The sequence below is a fragment of the Calypte anna genome, chromosome 4, assembly GCF_003957555.1.
Source record: "Calypte anna isolate BGI_N300 chromosome 4, bCalAnn1_v1.p, whole genome shotgun sequence".
NCBI lineage: Eukaryota > Metazoa > Chordata > Aves > Apodiformes > Trochilidae > Calypte > Calypte anna.
In genome coordinates, this window is record NC_044247.1 from 12534375 (window position 1) to 12547029 (window position 12655).

Here is a 12655-nt window from a genome sequence, read left to right on the forward strand (position 1 = left end):
CCAGTTATGCAACCAGGGTAACTAAAGGTTAGAGCAAGCACTTGAATAACGAGCTTTTTGCCAGAAAGAGTAGAACAGAAAAACACAGTGTTTTTAAATGCTGGCTTCTGAGCAGCAGCCTAACGTGTCTGGTTAGGAGTCATCAAACCGAAATAGAACCGGATGCGTCAGAACTTTGAAGAATGGCAATTCAACATCTCAAAAGAAAAATACATCTGCTTGTATTCCAAAAGCAGCTCCTACCAGTTCTCTCATTCCAATAGATGATACTGGAGCCATTTGCAGCATGCTGCTCAGCTCTCTCTCTCAGCCCTGTAACTGGCTTTATCACACATCTCTTGGCTTTTTCCTTTCTCCATCAACTTCGACTTTAAGCAATTCTACAGTTTGCCTCTGTTGTCTTTCCTTCAATGTTTCCTTCTAATAAATAGATTGCAGAATTCTTCCCTAACCTTGGACAGAAGAAAGAAGACAGAAAGGAAGCTGTGGGAGTTGTGTTTCCACACTGGAAAGCCTTCCCAAGGTTTGGAGGGCCAGGACCACAGCCCACAGGCAGAGGTTATCACAGTAACTAACAAGTTGCTCCCATCAAGTTTGGGGTATTGGTTACAAAACCAGAACACTATTGCAAAGTGACTAAATGGAGCTTTTAATCACATCTCCTGTTGCAGCTGCACACCAGATAAATATATTAATCAAAATGACCTCATTTTAGGCATGCGTAGCCGTGGGTTATATAACCATGGTAAGTATGCTATTTTATTTCCCTCCCACCAAGGAGAAATGGTGTTTGTCTTACAAGAGTGCCAAATAAGTCTGGTTATAAAGTGATGGGGGAAAGAACAGGAGGGAGAGCCGAATGTGAGAGAATTAATAAGCAAAATGACTCATTTCCCAAGTGCACAGGTGATGCTGCACTCCACTTGAATCTCAGTTGCTCTACAGCAAGCTAATGTTGTCACCAGCAGTCTCAGTATTCCTCACATGCTCAATATTTTTCAGGATGGGAAAAACAGATGTGTTACAAGGATGGAAACTACATCTTTTCAGACCTCATCGGTTCACAGCGTTCCTGGTTGGTTTTTTTTGGTGTTTTTTTTTTAATCAAAGCTGTTTGTGAAAGCTGCCCCCATAAACCAGGAGTTTGCAGAATCCCCTGCCATTCTTTTTGTTGCTCATTTCTTCGGTAAATAGGGGCATTCAATTAATTCCTTTCTAGTTCTACTAATGATGCTTTAAACAAGCTCAAAAGCACCCTTAAAAGTAGAATATGTCCCCCCACACACACGCATTACAAGGCTGAGACTCATCTAGATTTATTCTGCACTACAGAAAAAGGGACGGAGAGGCGTACATTTTTGCAATATAAGATCACTCAGCCAGAGAACTCTGATAAGTGCTGAAAATGTGAAAAACAAATGGCAGGGTATGCATTTCCCATTTGCTCAATACACACACATAAAAGAAACACTGTGTAGGCTTGACTGCAGCATACCAGTGCGTCCAAAACTCAAAGGTTAGTTACATAAATGATAAGGCGTGGGCTTAAATGCTTCATTCAGCTTGTTAATTACTTGCTTTGTGGCCTGAGCCAATGTTCTGAAACAGGTTCATCCAATATTGTGTTGCTTCCTCTGCATTTTCATTTACTGTATTAAGCTGAAGTGCTGAGAACAATTTGTTGCAATACCTAGGAAGAGTCTGTTTTCTTTTCAAGCAATTTAGAGAACAAACTTCCTCAGACTAATCCACAGATGTTCTTTAAATGTCCTTGCTATTTCAGAAAAGTATGAAATTTAATTTGTCGAGCATTCCCTTTAAAGAAGGGAGCTGCTGGCTGCACAAACATTATGTATTGGTGGTGGATGGTTTCAGGCTTTCTTCTTTGTGTTCTTTTTTAAACTACACACCCAATGTGGGCAAATGAGTGGAGGTTTGATAGAAGACTCCCAAAATAAAATACTTAATGTGTCTCAGGCAGAAAACTAATAGAAGCTATGTTTTAATAGTAGATGGAAATACTTCCACCTTCAGTTCAGTTAACTTCAGTTCAGTAAATCTTTAATGCCACAGCTCTGAACAAGCCCCCATTACTGAGCAGCCCATCCTAAGACACAGGCCACCTATCTATTTCATGAGATGTGCAGGCAGAAACTCAAGATTTGAGTTCCTTACCTCTGTGGAAATAAATCTCACTGTATTTGGAGCAAACTGTAGCTTTACCACAAGATATCTCATCAAGCTTGTACCTGGGAACCCTAAGATTTACTTCAACAACAAAATTTGTTTTAAAACTAAAACTGTGCAACTTGTCTTGCTTTCATCAGTGTACATTTGCAGACATCTTGTTTTCTAACTCAGACATGGGCTAGGAAGCCTTCTGAGACCTTGAATTTAACAGCTACAAGTGGAAGCAAACTGACTGCAAAGAAGTTTTACAGAAGTTTTTGACTACCAGCATTTTAAGTCTGTGATGAATATCCTTCAAACATCATCTTTTTATTTCTCCATGAAAGCTTCAACTTCTTCCTCTATGATAAGGATTCCACTTAGAAATTTCTGACTCACAAATGCAGATTAGCATTTGGATTTGAATTACAAGTGAAAAAAAAAAAAAAAAGACAGAGGTTTCCTGAAAGAGAAATCTCATCTGGTCCTTTATATGGACCAACTGCAAAATAGAGATAGCAGCTGCAAATCTGGGCTGAAGCTGTCTAATAGTCAGCACTGGTCTGTGAAAGGTGAGGAGATTTATCACATTACCACTCTACCTATAACCTTCCTTCTACATCATTCTCCAGATTTTTCAGGAATATTCCTTCTGAGATAGCTTGTTCCCTTTGGTTCTGCAATTCATATTCTTTTCCCTGCTTGCACTGACTTGCTTTACTTTCCACATTTCCTTATTCCCTGCCCATGGGCCATATCATACCATTTCATCAATATTTCATCAGAAGGACTCCCTACTGGAACGAGCATGGATTCCTGCTTAAAAATTGATACCACAACAGGCTGCCACATTTCTGTCCTTCTGCACCTGTTCCTCTTGAGTTCCAAGCCCTCTATGTCTTAATATTTCCATTCTTCACTCTGCTCAGAACACCAGAGTATTCTGCACTGTATTTAAACTTTCAAATGAATGCAATTTCTCAATTAGAACATATATAAAGTGCTTCTTCTGTTAGCAACTGAGATTCAAGCACACTATTTAGCTGATTTCACTCCCCAGATCGCTTTTGTCTTCAGGCTAAACATTGTTTCTTCAAATTGAAGATGAAAACTGCAATTAAATATAGGCCACAGATGTTCAGGATGCAGAGGACAAAAATATAGGTTTCATAACTCGACAGTTATGCAACCAGTTGCTTTTCACATATTAAAACGAACATTTAATTTTGTGGTGTTATTTACCTTTAATCTAAACACAAATAAAGCAACAAGGGGTCCTTAAAAGGATGAAACATAAAGCAAGATGTTTCTGATCTATTTTGGTAACTGATAATGTTTTCCTCAAGATGTTCACTGGTTTCTAATTTAACTCCAGATCCCCAAATAATCAGACATCCAGTTCTCTGTTGCATTAAAGGGAAGTCTAAATAACTCTGAGGGCATCATCCTTATTTCTGTCACAGATCTGGTGAAGGCAAGGTTCTATTTTAAAATACAGTCATTATATATGAATCTTATTTACCTTACCTACTGAATCTCATTTAAAGTGTCTACCCTGGTAGTCAAAGTCCTCTCTGGGACTGGCTGCATGACACCCTGCAGCAGTGAAACTCTCATCTAGTACAGCAGTCAGACATGCAAGGGACAAATTTTTTATAGCAGCTGTATCTAGACTATGGAGTTTAATCCCTTAGCAGATAGAAATGATCAGGGGACTAAGCACTTTCTCACTTACATAAAAATCCTTTTCTTCAACTTAGCTTCCCCCTAGTAAATCACAAATATTAATTCTCTCACACAAAAATAAAGAAGCAAAGCAAACAAGTTGTTCTGTTTTCTGACTGCAAATGGAGACAGAATGCAAAACCAAGAGAATGTTCTTCTGACAACTATTTTTACTTCACCTTGCTTTCTACAGAAGCTTCCCTTGCAAGATGATACAGCCTGTCCATCATCTCTGGTAAGTTTTGAAGCAGGTGTCTGATTCCTAAACAATGATTTTGAGATTTCTACCACCTCCTTACAAATCTCAAACTGTCAGCCAGGCCCCCAGACACAAACTCCAAGGAGATGGAGAGCATCCAGGTGGCTCTGGACTGTCTGAAAAGTGGAGTGGACAGGGGGACAGATGTGGTGGGAGGTAGGGAAGAGAAGGCACAGTATGAGGGCAAAATTCCTCCATTTCAGCATTCACAAAATCAACTTCTTAAATAATGAGACACCTCAGACTTTGGCAGTACCAGCCCAGTTCACAGGACAAGATACACAAACTGATAGGCCTGCTAGATATTTTGGATATTTTTTTTTAAGACCAAGGCCACAAAGCACTATGTTAATAAAAGAAGAATAATAACCAAAAGCAGACAGTTTGCCCAGAGTCAGCAAAGGCAGTCATTCCCAAACCAAATCATTTTTGGTGATGAATGTCACAGGCTGTGTAGGTATCTCAATTTGTGCTTTACATCTCAGTGTGAATATGCAGAACTGGTAAACTTTTGTTTTTAAGCTAAAGAAGTTTAATTCAGACACAACACAGGGCCTCACAATACCATTTTGCAGCCATTTTAGGAGCAGAATTGCACTTTGGAGAACAGAGGTAAGAGAAGCTAAGAGCCTCACCTCAGATTTCTTAAAACAACATCTCTGTAAACATCTGGAAGGGCTCTTGACTCTTTTGTGGAACTGGAAAACTATACAAACAAGACACTTAATAAACTTCAATTACTGGTATAAAACCCTAATGTGTGCCTCCCTTCACTCTGGGTCCAGCCTTGCAAAAGCAGAATCAGCTGCTCCCTAACACTGAGGACAATCTCTATTAATTTCTTCCAAGAACCTGACACAAGTCAGTTGGGTTTGTCAGGTTCAGCCAAGCTGCATGAGTTGGGTCACACAAGTCAAGAACAGAGTTTTACTGGTAACTCAGGAAGAGGGAAACAGAGGAATGGTTGTTTTAAACCCCCTGTGTGAACCTGGCAGGCCAGTTCCTCTCCCCAACACAAAGCAAGCTTCTCACAGTTCCTAAATGAGGAACAGTCCTTAATGCAGTTACTAAATGAGAAGTGGCATCTCAGTGGGCTGCCTCAGTGGATTAATTTTAAATGCATAATTCAATATAGACCCACATAAACCTTTATGAATAGATATAGAGGTTATATAAGCATGTTCTTACAGCATATCTAAAAGGCCAGTTTGAGTAAAAACCAGCTCTACCTTTTATCAATATTTTAACCTTCCCGTTGGCTCATTTCTCTACCAAATGTGCTAATCAGGTTAATTTCCTCACTCACACATCTCAATGCCTAAAATAAAACCAGCATTTCATTGCCAGGGACTTTTTCCACAGTCCCTTAGGAAGTGTTTGGGTTGGGCTGCTCCTAGGATGGGTCAGCACCAGTGCTGGTTCAAAGGCACTGGGTGTGGCATCACCATTTCACAGAGCTCAAAGTCCAACATCCCCAAGTCCTGCAGGGAGCTACAGGTCCCACAAGAGCAGGAGAGATGCTGAAGCTGCTACAGAGGGCCAGTGAAAGCCAGAAATATCCTTGGGCAAGTTTAACAAGGTACCAGGTAAAAGCAAAGTGGGCCATCTCCTGAAAACAAGGCAAAGCTCCGACTTTGGACCAGAAGCACACACACATGCTCCTCAGGGAAACCAGAACAGAAACCAGGTGCTTATTGTCATCCCTTCCTAGCTGGAGAAAATTGTCCTGCCAGCCTCAGACACAAGCACTTTGCTACTTCTGCTATAAGAAATAATCACAGGTTCATCAGTTTAATGATCATTTCTGTGCTCTAAGCATACAGCTGTTAACTGAACAATTCAAAGACATCAGAAAGCCAAAATTAAGACCTACCTCAGAACTATTTTTCATGCTTTAGATGAACCATTTCCAATAAATCAATTTCTTCCAAACCAGTAATGGTCTGCTTCACAGCACATACAAAGGAAAGGGAAAAAATAAAGAAAAAAGGAAAAAAGATCAGTTTGATGGTCCCAGAAATATAAAGGTAGTCTGTCATCTTTTTAGACAGGGATTAATATTGCCTCCAAGCAAGGTAAATCCCTAGCCCACTGAATGCCAGTTTTGCAAAACTGATTAGCAGCCTCACTACCTAAAAATATCATCCAAAACATTACTACAATTTATTATTAAAAATAATCATATTAAATAAAGTCAGAGTGTCATGCTTGGGCTATTAGTAGAAATCTTGATAACGTGTTGATAGCTGATTCTTCTGTGAGGCTCTGTGTTAGCAGACCGAGTCCAAAATGAATGATCACAGTTCATAGAAAACTGCATGGGTTTTAAAACCAAACACAATCCTCCAAATATTCCCAAGCTTTGAGAAAGACATGCCTGCAGTGACATCAAGGAACTCAAAGAAAACAATAAAGTCTGAACGTCTGAGGTGTTTGGACTCCAGATTGCAACACCAGGCTTTATCCCAACACCATGTGCCATTTTAACCTCCAGGTTATAGTGCTTGAATTTGCATGACATGATTGACTATGAAAATTTTTAAAATGCACTTTCCTAGGAGAAGAAACAAGAATCTGAACAGCCCCACTGTAATATAGAAGGAAACAGTTGGTGACCTACTGAGCTGCTTGGATCCCCAATCTATGGGACCAGATGGGATCCACCCAAGGATGATGAGGGAGCTGGCAGAAGAGCTTCCCAAGCCTCTCTCCATCATCTACCAACAGTCCTGGCTCACTGGGGACATCCCAGATGATTGGAAGTTGGGGAATGTCACGCCAATCCACAAAAAGGGACAAAAGGAGGACCCAGGAAACTCCAGGCCCATCAGCCTGACCTCAGTGCCTGGCAGGGTTATGGAGCAGATCATCCTGGGGGCAATCACACAGCACCTACAGGATGGACAAGGGATCAGACCCAGCCAGCACAGGGTTAGGAAGGGCAGGTCCTGTCTGACCAACCTGATCTCCTTTTATGATTGGGTGACCCGACTGGTGGATGAGGGGAAGGCTGTGGATGGAGTCTACTTGGACTGCAGCAAGGCCTTTGACACCGTCTCCCACAGCATTCTCCTGAAAAACTGTCAGCCCGCAGCTTGGACAGGAGCACCCTGTGCTGGGTTAGGAACTGGCTGGAGGGCCGGGCCCAGAGAGTGGTTCTGAACGGGGCTGCATCAAAATGGCGGCTGTGGTGTCCCTCAGGGATCAGTGTTGGGCCCAGTTCTGTTTAATATCTTTATTGATTATTTAGATGAGGGGATCGAGTCCATCATCAGTAAATTTGCAGATGACACTAGGCTGGGGGTGAGTGTGGATCAGCTGGAAGGCAGGAGGGCTCTGCAGAGGGACCTGGACAGACTGGAGAGTTGGGATGATTCCAATGGGATGAGGTTCAACACGGCCAAGTGCCGGGTCCTGCACTTTGGCCACGACAACCCCATGGGGAGCTCCAGGCTGGGCACAGAGTGGCAGAAAGGGACCTGGGAGTCTGGATTGACAGGAAGCTGAACATGAGCCAGCAGTGTGCCCAGGTGGCCAAGAAGGCCAATGGCATCCTGGCCTGGATCAGGAACAGCGTGGCCAGCAGGTCCAGGGAAGGGATTCTGCCCCTGTACTCAGCCCTGGTGAGGCCACAGCTTGAGTTCTGTGTCCAGTTCTGGGCCCCTCAGTTCAGGAAGGAGATTGAGGTGCTGGAGCGGGTCCAGAGAAGGGCAAGGAGGCTGTGAAGGGATCCAGCACAAGTCCTGTGAGGAGGGGCTGAGGGAGCTGGGGCTGTTCAGCCTGGAGAAGAGGAGGCTCAGAGGAGACCTCATTACTCTCTACAACTCCCTGAAAGAAGGCTCGATCCAGAGGGGGGTCGGGCTCTGCTCCCTGGCAACTACCAGCAAGACAAGAGTGTGTAAGCAGACAAACCTTTCTTGGGGTACGGCGCTCCGAAGACAGAGAGGTGTTCTCACCAAGGTGCACAGTCAGGGCTCCCATCTTGCTGCCTTCAGACTCAGATAGCCTCATTCAGTGCTTCTGCTCCAGACCCAGCTGACCTCCTCCTTTGGCTGCTCGAGAGTGAGCTGAGTGGGTGTTCAGAAGCTCCCCCTTTACTGGGCCCCCATCTTGCTCATGTGCAGCTGAGGTAAACCCTAATTGGGCACAGGTGGGCTTAACACAAGCTCACACCTCTCACCTTGTAATTAGCAACACCTGAGTGCCTCAAACATGGGGCTGTGTATGCGTGGTCAGGCCATTCCTCTACACATTCTGCTGCACGAGGGCAGGGTCTCAAGTTGTGCCAGGGGAGGTTTAGGTTGGATATTAGAAAGAATTTCTTTACGGAGAGGGTGATCAGCCATTGGAATGGGCTGCCCAGGGAAGTAGTGGATTCTCTGTCCCTGGAGATATTTAAAAAGAGACTGGATGTGGCACTCAGTGCCATGGTCTGGTAACTGCAGCGGTAGTGGAGCAAGGGTTGGACTTGATGATCTCAGAGGTCCCTTCCAACCCAGCCAATTCTATGATTCTGCTTGAAAACCTCTTAAAAGGGGCCAAATGTAATTTTTGTTGTGGACAGTCAAGAACAGGGCTAGACCCATAGTCTGCCTTCACACAGTGGTCAGTCACATGTGGTTTTCACAAGTGGTCAGTCCAAGTCCCAGTCCATACTGGTCCATACTGGAGAACTTGGCAGAATTCGGGCTTTAGAAGCAGGTCCTGTGCTGACACTATTAAACAGCAGCAAGCAAAGAGTGATGTTAATTCTTCTAGCACTTTATATGCAATCTACGTAGGTATTCCTGCTCATTACTCAGCCACAATATGTACTACTTCTCACAGCCAAAGCTCATATTTTATAAACAATGTAAAGTAAGGAGAGAGTTATTTTTATAAGAGATCATAATGTTAAGAATGCTTATGTAATGAATTGTTCTGTCAAAATGGAAAAAAACAAAACAACCCAAACCATAAAATGAGGCTCTGTTCTGTTTTGCAAGTAGAGATCAAGCCTCTCATCTTTGGGCAGAACTCCCCTTCCCAATGAAATACTCTGCTGGAATGGATACATATCCCTCCCCTTTGAAACATGCATGATTCAGGATCCAAAAGGAATAAACACCTCTTGTGTTTAAAGCACAGCTCTGGTTTAATGCAGCTATAGCCCAATTTGTACATCCAGCTGTGACAGAAAAGTCACTTTATTCACTCCTGCCATGAATAAAACATACTTCCACAGCTCACCAAGCCCACTGAGGTTATTTCATCCCACATGCAGAACTGGCAAAATGCTGCACCTTTGGGGCACATTACCCCTCCACAGCTCCTTAATTCCTGCTGCTTTCCTCCATTTGCCCACGTCACCAGTGACGGAGGGATTTAGCACATCAGGAACAACAGCCTTGCTAGGAGCCAGCCAGCAACATCTCCTCCTGCTTTGTTAGCTCCCAACAGTGCCAATGACATCATTAGGAAAAGCTGCTGCCTGTAATTTAAACTCTATGGAAACACAACACAGCCCCAGGACTTCAACCCTTTCCCATACATTGCTGCAGTTGCTAGGATGAACTTATTGTGTAATCTGGAAAATGTTACCTCAATGCCACAGAAACGTATTCCTGAGCAATGTGGAAAGCATCTAAATTTAAAGGAGTCAACCTTACCCTTCCTTGTTGGAAGAATACCTGTAAATCAAAACAAATGTGGAAGCAGAATGCTGTAACAGGGAAAACTCACCAAATGTTATCTTAATAAAGCAGACTGGGGTGAACTTTGAACAAGGCAGTGCTGCCAGTATTGACAGGAATGTGATCTTGGACTTGTCAGTTTTTCACTGGGTTTCTGTAAAATAAAGCTGACTACAAAAGAGTCTAAGTAAAAAGTGGGCTTGGTCCCACAAACAAAAAGCATGAATGCTTAGAAACTGGGTTTCCCCACCTCAGCCATTTTCATATCTCCTTCTTGATTAGTGACTAAATTGGTTTATAGATCAGCCTGAGAACTGATTGCTAATCTCATTTAGATTGTCTGCCTCTAGATTTTTTCCTTTTAGCTGCCTATAAAAAATAAACAGCTATTAGAATAGCTGGTTTTTAATCACTTCTAGCACAATAGGAGTAATAATAGCATCTCACATTTTTTCATAGTCAATAATCTGACCCTCAAGTCAAGGGAAGCTGCTGAATTTTGTCTTAGCTCACTTCTGAGAAGCTGCATTTTAACACCCAGATCCCTCAGCACTCCCAGTGAAAGTGCTGCTCTGCTGTGGGCTGGACCAGCACATCCCAAAGGCTTTGGTCTGCAGAGCACTCAAGGTGCTCACCTGCTTAATGAGTTTCAGAGTAAGTTATGGGGTCTGGGAACAAAGTGTCACCTGTCCTGGACTCAATAAACTGAACATGCACAGATAGGAAAGAAAAGAGGAAAAGGAAAATGAAAAGGAAAAGGAAAATGCAAAGGAAAAGGAAAAGAAGAAACAGACAAAGAAAGAGGAAAAGAAAAAGGAAATCGAAAAGGAAAAGGAAATGGAAATGGAAAAGAAAAAGAAGAAAGAAAAAGGAAAAGAGAAAGGAAAAGAGAAAGGAAAAGAGAAAGGAAAAGAGAAAGGAAAAGGAAATAAAAGAGAAAAGAAAAAGGAAAAGAAAAGGAAAAATTAAAAGGAAAAAACCAAAATGTAAAAGTAAAGAAAAGGAAAAGAAAAAAAAAAGAAAAAGAGAAAAAGAGAAAGAAGAAAAGCAAGCTGTGAAGCTGTGGGCTGTACCAACAGCCTGTATCAAATGCTGTGGCTTTGCAAGTCGAATGCAAGGACTACAGCAAGCAAGAAATCAAGATCAGAATCCTAAGGAGATGCTCAGATTCCTCAAATATGAGAGGTTTCACATCATCACTGCCAACATTTTAGTGAAGGTTGATAAGACAAGTTTGTCACTATTATAACCATGATAAACATCTTAACAAAAACATAGGTAGGCTAACACACACTACTGGAAAAGACAGAGAGATGTTTACCTTATTTATTAAGCTGCTAATCACATCTCTCATTACCAGCATCCTTCAGCTGGATCACCTTTCAGTAGCAGCTCTTAAAGTGTCTTCACAGGATAACCTGGTACCTTTCCTGGCCTGATCTCAAAAGCACTTAACACAGCAGATGGCACAAAGTCAGGAATTACAGTTTCTCTGAGCTGACTTCTACTTCGACTCATACTTCAAAACAAAGTGCATTTAATACGTAGACTGCAGCACTTAAAAAGACATAATGTGATACTCATTAGAGGGGCTCTCCCTCCCTCTTTCTAACATGAAAAGGGCTGGTTGTTCATATGGTTAATGCTGTTCATATGGTTGCCCTTTCCTCACTATTCCAAGGCTTTCCTTCTAAGTATGGTAATATGGATCCTCAGTTATCTCTGAATTGCAGAATTTATTCTTTGGGTCTATTTAAGGAGATGTGTACACAGATTCTCATCATAGAAGTGTTGTCAGAGCTCTGGAAATTTTGGAGTCTTTTCCCCTCACTTAAACTGACTCATTCCCTCTTGTCCCCAAAGCCACTTAATTATAAGTAGATTCCCAGCTGGATGATAACAGAACAGATTCTCTTCTAACCCAAGGTTTTACAGCTCACTGTTACAGGAAAAGGAATCTCAGTAATCTACAGCTTGCCTCTTTAACCTCTTCTGTAAAATCATCAGATCCTACATCTGGCTGGGACAAAGCTCAGCCTCCAGCCAGGCAGCAGCAGAGTTAAAATGCCAAACTGCAATTTTCTTTTTGGACACATTCATGGATCTTCCCCCATGGCCCCACTGAATTCACCTGTATCCTGCCTTTTCCCATCAATCAGCATCATCAGTTCCCAGGGGCTTCTTGTAACAAAGTAAAGTATTTTTTCCATACTTCCCAGCTCCAAGCACTCCATCAAATCAGAAAGAGGAACAGACCTCTCTTTCAGACCTCTCTGCATTATGCATAATGCTTAATTCTCTGCAGTATTAAAAGCCTCCAGTCTCTTTACTGTAACAGTGTATGTATAAAGGCTGAAATCTGCTTTCTGTAACACTGAGAACCCTCCTGAGCTCCTCAGGGATGGCACCAGCACCCTCTGCTGTCACACAGCACCACCAGAATCAGCTGAAACCACTGGTGCTGTACAGGGGACAGGGAATTTCAAGGAGAGATTTCTAGAGCCTCTGCTCAAGATTCTGAGCCATAAAATCTCACACTGGCATTCTGCCATGAACTGCACTTCAAGACAGCTTATTTGCAAAAATAAGTGACTGTGTCAAGAAATAACAATCCAAAATGAGATTATATCAGTAATTTGCACTGACTGAACAACTAAAAACTACACTGTGATGACAGGAAATCAAAACCATGCTACAGAGCTATCGACTACCAAAAAATGTACCAACAAATCACTGATATTTCAACATTTATCTCAAAACCCCATCTTCTAAACTCTTGTAATAACATGAGACTCAGTTTTGACTTTTTCTCGACAGGCTCTTTTGTAAC